Raw genomic sequence first — 7,632 nt, 5'->3', positions numbered from 1 at the left:
GAGCCCTTGAGTCTGAAGGAGGCGACCCCGAATCTGAGGGGGAGGACCTCAATCCAGGGTTGGAGGTTGCCCCTGTTGTTGATACTGAGACATCTGACCCAAAGGATGTTGGGCTTCCTCCAGATACAGTTGTAAATAAACATAATGTAGGCGAGGATGTTCTTACAAATGTAAGTCCTTTAAGGACTATCTTTCCTTCAACCTCGTCCGACAAGTAGATTGTAACAACCCTGTATGCTTAATGAAATTTTAATTTCTTTTTACTTGAACTATTTTTCGCTTTATAATTTATCTCTCCTTCTCATAACTGTAATGCTTACACTGTATATTTTTATTCATAAGCTTTTTCTGAACTAGATTAGCCTTTAGTTATGAGCTCGATTCTTGGCTAACTATCTGAACTCATGAGAAGTCAGGTCTCATACTTTCTAATAGTGATTAGCAGGGCTGCCTTTTTGCTTTTAGTTCTGACTTGTCAGGAAATGAAGCTGAGGTCCTTTCTTCCCACATTGCCCCCTTTACCTCCTCAACCTTTCATTATATGGGTGGTGAGGGGGTAAATCCTTAAACTCTGTATATGCTTGTGTGGGCTTTTTAAATGACTTTTCCTTCCTTCTTGGTTATGAGCAAGGTCCTCTGTCTTCATTTGCCTTCCTCTATGTTGTCGAGCGTTTTTATGTGGCGAGTCTATCCGAGTTGGGAACTCGGCTATTTACTCTTCACTTAGGCTTTTATACCTATGACCTGTGATGTTTCTCATACCCCTGGATGTTTTCCGGGCTATTTGTTGTCTCGACCTCTTTCTAGGCTAGATGAGCCAGCTTAGCGTCAGCGATCATTTCTCAATTTTAGTGCCTCTGGGTTATAGCGTTCCGAACTCCTTTGGGAGGTCGGAATTTGGCCTTCCTTTGGTAGCCTTTGGACTCATCTTTCTTGTGAGGTCGGAACTGTATTTTTATGAATTGTCTCTGCACATGATATGGGGAATTCTTGTTTAAAGATGGTCTTAAAGCCTTCTCCATCTGTGTTTTACGTTGTTTTCCCGGGAGTTCTTAGGGGACCCCGGTCTTCTTTGTATTTCCGGGACGACCTCGGGGCCTCGCTGGCTGTTTTTACTCCAGGAGATCTTACGGGATCCTGGTCATTTTTGTATTTCCGGGACAACCTCGGGGCCTCGCCGGTTGTTTTTGCTCCAGGAGATCTTACGGGATCCTGGTCATTTTTGTCTTTCCGGGATGACCTCGGGGCCTCGCCGGTTGTTTTTGCTCCAGGAGATCTTACGGGATCCTGGTCATTTTTGTCTTTCCGGGATGACCTCGGGGCCTCGCCGGTTGTTTTTGCTCCAGGAGATCTTACGGGATCCTGGTCTTTTTTGTCTTTCCGGGATGACCTCGGGGCCTCGCCGGTTGCTTTTGCTCCAGGAGATCTTACGGGATCCTGTACACCTTCCTTTCTTTTCATGGAGGAACATTATTCATGATAATAAAGATAATCTCATTGTGTAAATAACTTGTTTCCTTCATATTTATCAGAATACAATGTTTTGCTTTACAACTATATCAGGGGAAATACCTCTTTAGGTGTTGAATATTCCAAGCGTGGGGTTCATGATTCCCTTGCATATCTTCAATCCGGTATACTCCTGGCCGGACTACTTTAGTTACCTTGAACGGGCCCTCCCAGGTCGGTGCTAGCTTGCCAGCTGCCGCCCTTTTTCCTGTGGCTTCCAGGTTTCTTAAGGCCAGGTCTCCCACTTTCAAGCTTCTTTCTCTGACCTTTTGGTTGTAGTATCGTGCTGCCCGTTGTTGATAGGCGGCAGTTCGGATTTGAGCTTCTTCCCTGATTTCCTCAAGGGCATCCAGGTTGCTTCTTAGCTTGTCATCGTTAGTGCTTTCACTAGCAAACTGGACTCGATGGGTAGGAATCTGCAACTCAACTGGGACTACGGCCTCTGTACCATAGGCAAGTGCAAAGGGCGTTTCTTTAGTAGGTGCTCTAGGGGTGGTTCGGAGTGCCCACAGGATGCTGTTGAGTTCTTCTGCCCAATTTGTCTTTGCCCCATCTAGTCGCTTTTTTAATCCTTGTAGGATGGCTCTGTTGGTGACCTCTGTTTGGCCGTTAGTTTGAGGATGAGCCACAGAGGAGAATTTATGCCAGATACCCATGTTCGTTGTGAAAGCTCTGAAGGTGCTGCAATCAAACTGTCTGCCATTATCTGAAATAAGCACTCTGGGTACACCAAATCTGCAGATGATATGCCCCCACACAAAATCTATCATCTTTCGAGCTGTGATTGTGGCTATTGCTTCCGCCTCTGGCCACTTTGAGAAGTACTCTACGGCCACCACTACAAATTTCCTTTGCCCTGTGGTTTTGGGGAAAGGTCCCAGGATGTCAATTCCCCATTGCGAGAAAGGCCATGGACTGGATATGCTTGCTTGAGGAGTGGCTGGAGTTTTGATGGCATTAGCAAATCTCTGACATACGTCGCACCTTCGGACGAACTCTTCTGCTTCTTTTTTAACAGTGGGCCAATAATACCCTTGCCTGAATATTTTATTAGCTAATGTCCCTCCTCCCTCGTGGGCTCCACACATGCCTCTATGTATTTCTTCCATCACCTTCGTAGCCTCTTCCGGGTTCACGCATCGGAGCCACGGACTGGACTTTCCTTTTCTGTATAAGGTCCCCCTTATTGCTTGGTAGTTAGCGGCACGAGCTGCTATCTTTCTGGCTTCATCTTTATCCTCGGGGAATTTACCTTTCTCCAGGTATTCTAAGTAAGGGGTCATCCAAGTCGGGTTCTGTTCCACCTGCAATATCGTGTTAGTTTTTTGAAAAGCAGGTATATGGACATGTTGTATGTACACTTCATCGGGAAGCTGTTCTAATTCTTCTTTGGATAAGCGGCTAAGCAGATCTGCTTCCTCATTTTTCTCTCGGGGTATTCTTCGAAATCTGATGGTTACTCCTCGACTTGTGAGCTCGGCCTCTAAAGTTTTTACTTTGGCCAGGTAATTCTGCATAATGGGGTCTCTAGCCTGATACATCCCTGTTACTTGGTTGATCACCAGCTGAGAGTCACTGTTTATCTTGAGATCGGTTACTCCCACTTCCAGCGCCACCAACATCCCATTTATCAGGGCTTCATATTTCGCCACATTATTCGAGGCTTTGAACTCTAGACGTAAGGCGTAACATACCTTAAAATCCTATGGCCCCTTAAGCATTATTCCAGCACCACTGCCCTCAGTGCCTGATGCTCCGTCTACATACATCTTCCAGTTAAATTCTGGATGAGGCTCCCCCTCACGTTCCTTTCCTGCTATCCCTGAGGATGACCCTCTCTGCTCCCCGTCGAATGTGCATTCGGCTATGAAGTCAGCCAAGGCTTGAGATTTTATAGCTGTCCTAGGTCGATACTCTAGACAGTAAGGACTGATCTCTACGGACCAAGCCAACATCCGACCTGAAGTTTCCGGTCTGCGTAGAATCTTCTTTAAGGGTTGGTCTGTCATCACAACTCCTTGGTGGCCTTCCAAATAAACTTTGAATTTCCGGACTGCTAGCAATAGGGCGTAAGCCATTTTTTCAATGTTCGAATATCTGACCTCGGTATCTCTGAGTACCTTGCTGACGTAAAAAACGGGTTTCTGCTCCCCTTCTTCCACCCTTACTAACACTGCGCTGACTGCTTGTTCTGAGGCTGCCAAGTATATCAGAAGTTCTTCTCCTTTCATAGGACTACTGAGCACGTGGGGCGAGCTGAGGTATTCCTTAAGCTCTGCGAAGGCTTTTCGGCAGTCTTCTGTCCATTCAAAGTTTGGCACCTTCCTCAATTTTTTGAAAAATGGTAAGCATTTTTCTGCTGACCTTGACATGAATCGGTTGAGTGCTACTACTCTTCCGGTTAGTCTTTGGACGTCCCTTACACAGGTCGGCTCTGGCATTTTCAATATGGCTTCTACCTTCTCCGGGTTAGGCTCGATGCCTTTTCCGCTCACCATGAATCCCAAGAATTTTCCTCCTCTAATAAAGAAAGCACATTTTGCTGGGTTCAACTTCATTCTGTACTGGTTTAATACCCCGAAGACCTCCCTCAAGTCTGCTATGTGCTGCTGGAAATTTGGGCTTTTGACCACCATATCATCTACATAAACTTCTACATTTCTGCCAATCTGGTTTTTGAAAATTTTGTTCATCAATCTTTGGTAAGTTGCCCCGGCATTCCTTAATCCGAATGGTATAGCTCTGTAGCAATAAGTTCCATCTTCAGTTATAAACGAGGTCTTTTCCTCATCCGACCTTTCCATTGGGATTTGATGATAACCAGACATAGCATCCAAAGAAGACATATAATCGAAACCGGCCGTAGAATCGACCATTTTATTAATATCAGGAAGTGGATAACAATCTTTAGGGCAGGCTTTATTTAGGTCAGTAAAATCTATGCACATCCTATATTTGCCATTGGCTTTTTTGACTAATATAGGATTTGCTAGCCACTGCGGGTACATAACTTCCCTAATAAAGCCTGCCTCCTCAAGCTTCTGCACCTCCTCCCTGGTGGCCTGCTGCTTCTCTCTTCCTACTACTCTCTTCTTCTGCTTTACTGGCTTGGCTTCGGGGAGTACATTCAGTTTGTGTGTCATTACCTTAGGGTCAATTCCAGGCATGTCGGAGGGCTTCCAGGCGAAACTAGACGCATGACCTCGGATCAGGGCCATGACTTCAGCTTTTTGTTCTTCAGTGAGGCCGGCGTTGAGACTGAAGACCTTTTCTGCCTCTGTTTCTGATAAAGGGAAGATCTCCAGCTCCCCCACCGGTTCTGTCCTGGCCTCTGTTTTCTCATCACGAACCTCTAGAACTTCCGAGTCAAGAGCTTTTTCAGTGGAGCTCGGTTCTGCTACTGTGGCTAAGTATACTGCTCTTGCCTCTTCCTGGCTGCCCCGGACTATTCCCACTCCTTCTTCTGTTGGAAATTTAAGCGCCAAATACCTGATACTGGTGACAGCTTTGAAGTTGAACATCACAGGCCTCCCCAGAATCACATTATAGCTCAATGGAAGTTTGACCACTAAAAATACCTCGTGGTGAGTGCGCGTGCTGGGTGCTTCACCTAAGGTGAGAGCCAGCTTCACCTTCCCTTCTATGAGCACCGGTACTCCTCCGATTCCCTGTCTCGGACCAACTGTTCTTCCGCAATTCCCATCTGCTGAAAGACCCGGTATGGTAGCAAGTTGACTTTACTCCCATCATCCACTAAGACCTTCTTTACCCGATAATTGTGAATGACGGCTTCAATGACGAGCGCGTCATCATGGGGCATCTGAATACCCTGAGCATCTTCTGAAGAGAAGGCGATGGTCATAGGAGAGTGGTCAACTGTAACGACCCAAAAATCGGACCACTACCGGCGCTAGGATCCGGGTCGACTTAAGGCCGCCGGGACCCGTAGCAAGCCTAACATGCATCCTGTGAACCTGCTTAATCCCATACATGATCAACAACATACATAAAAATTAAAACTTTTCTTTCCATACACATCAACCAAACTCAACCTGTGCATATACATTAACATAACATTGATCCCTCAGTGGGATCTCATCAATGCCCCCAATGGGTGACAAAACATATGCTGAATTGGTTTACATAAACATCATAAAAATCCCAGATCATGTATTAAAAGGGATACAACAATCTATGGTCAAGCACACCTCTAGCATCCATAAACATCATCTATACTGATTAAAACATTACAATGCAATATGATCATGTCCATTACTAACTATTACATAAACATGACTTCTTTACTCTATCCGGACTCCTGCTCTATCCTGTACCTGCAAGCCTGGGGGTAAAGGGAGAGGGGTGAGCTAAAAGCCCAGTGAGTAGAACTATAAAACATATTAACACTATGCTCCAATGAAATGCATCATATCACAGACAATTCACATAAGGGTTGGGTGAACTTGTCACCAATTAGTCCAAGCTAACATTGTGCCAGGCCGTAGCATGGGGTCCTGGTCTTCCTGTTATAACATACATTACTTACCATTGCCCCAGGGCCTCCTCTGGGCTCCTGGTCTTTGAGTCCCATAACCGTGTCAGGCCGTAGAATGGGGTCCTGGTCTTCCTGTCATGGACTAATTGGGTCATCCAACATTCACCCACATCAACAACAATTGATGCAATGAGGCATATTCGTGAAGCTAATGCAATCATCCTATTGCATAATCATGATGCATGAAACATGATAAAACATTTAATTTAAAAGATTAAGTTTAGTTCCACTCACCTCTGGCAGACTCTGACAACACCGAAGCAGCTGAACTTACTGCTGGGGTCCTCGGTTCCTCGGGTCCGAACCTACACAGGTGGACTCAAATGAGGGACTAAACATACCTGAACATAACTATAAACTACTCCCCAAAAACCCCCTAAAACATCATGAAACAATCATACAAAGACATGCAAAGGAGGCCTGGACAGGGCACTTTCGGCGGCACCTTCGGCGGCCGAAACTCTCAGACAGAGACGAAACTCATGCATGTTCGGCGGCACCTTCGGCGGCCGAAACTGCCAGACAGAGACGAAAGTCTCCTTTCGGGGGCAAGCTTCGGCGGCAAGCTTCGGCAGCCGAAAGGCTGCCTCCCCAGCCATGTTCGGCGGCCGAAAGTCCTTCGGCTGCCGAACCTGGTTTCTGCCAAAGGGCAGAAACTTGGCTCCCTATGCACATTTCGCCTCCAAACCTTTCCAACATGCATCAAACCTATTCTACAACACACAAACACAAGCATACATGTTCCTAGGGGTCTCAAACCATCATAAACCCCATCTACAACACATCAAGAAACTCACATTGTTCATGAACATACATTTATACCCATAAACTCCAAAAACATAACCATAACCTAAACATGCATTCTATCCCATAGATCTACTTAAAACTTACTTAAAACATGCAATGAGCTTAAGATCGGCTCTTACCTCTTGAAGATCGAGAGAGAGACGACCTAAACTCGAAGTTGGGAGAGATTGGGTTCTTGAACCTTCAAGCTCCAAAACTTTGCTCAAATGCTCAAATCTTCAAAACAAAGTGAAAACAAGTGAAAATCTTGAAAGATTTAGAGGAAAGACGTCAACGATGGGTGAGGGGCGACGGAGACTCACCTTGGCCGAAAATGGGGGAAAAAGCTCGCCCGTTTTCGGCTAAGGGACCCTTTTATAGTGGCTGGCCAGACCACGTTCGGGGGCCGAATGTGCCTCCGCATGCATGCCATGTTCGGCGGCCGAACTTGAGGTTCGGCGGCCAAACCTGGACTTCCCTCACTTATGCTTTCGGGGGCCTAAAGCACACCCGCAACGCATGCATGTTCGGCGGCCGAACTTGAGGTTCGGCGGCCGAACCTGAGTTTTCCTCCAATGCTACTTTCATGCAAAAACTCATTTTCTTTCATGCTTAAAACATAAAACACATTAAAACATTTCATAAAAACATGGTTTTACCCTACTAGAGGCTTCCGACATTCGAGATTCCACCGGACGGTAGGAATTCCGATACCGGAGTCTAGCCGGGTATTACATCAACGATTTGCATGACCTCGGTACTGCTGGTCTCTCCTTCCCGAT

The sequence above is a fragment of the Manihot esculenta genome, chromosome 15 (assembly GCF_001659605.2).
Source record: "Manihot esculenta cultivar AM560-2 chromosome 15, M.esculenta_v8, whole genome shotgun sequence".
NCBI lineage: Eukaryota > Viridiplantae > Streptophyta > Magnoliopsida > Malpighiales > Euphorbiaceae > Manihot > Manihot esculenta.
The sequence above is the reverse complement of the archived record's forward strand: the minus strand, read 5'-3'. Positions refer to the sequence as shown.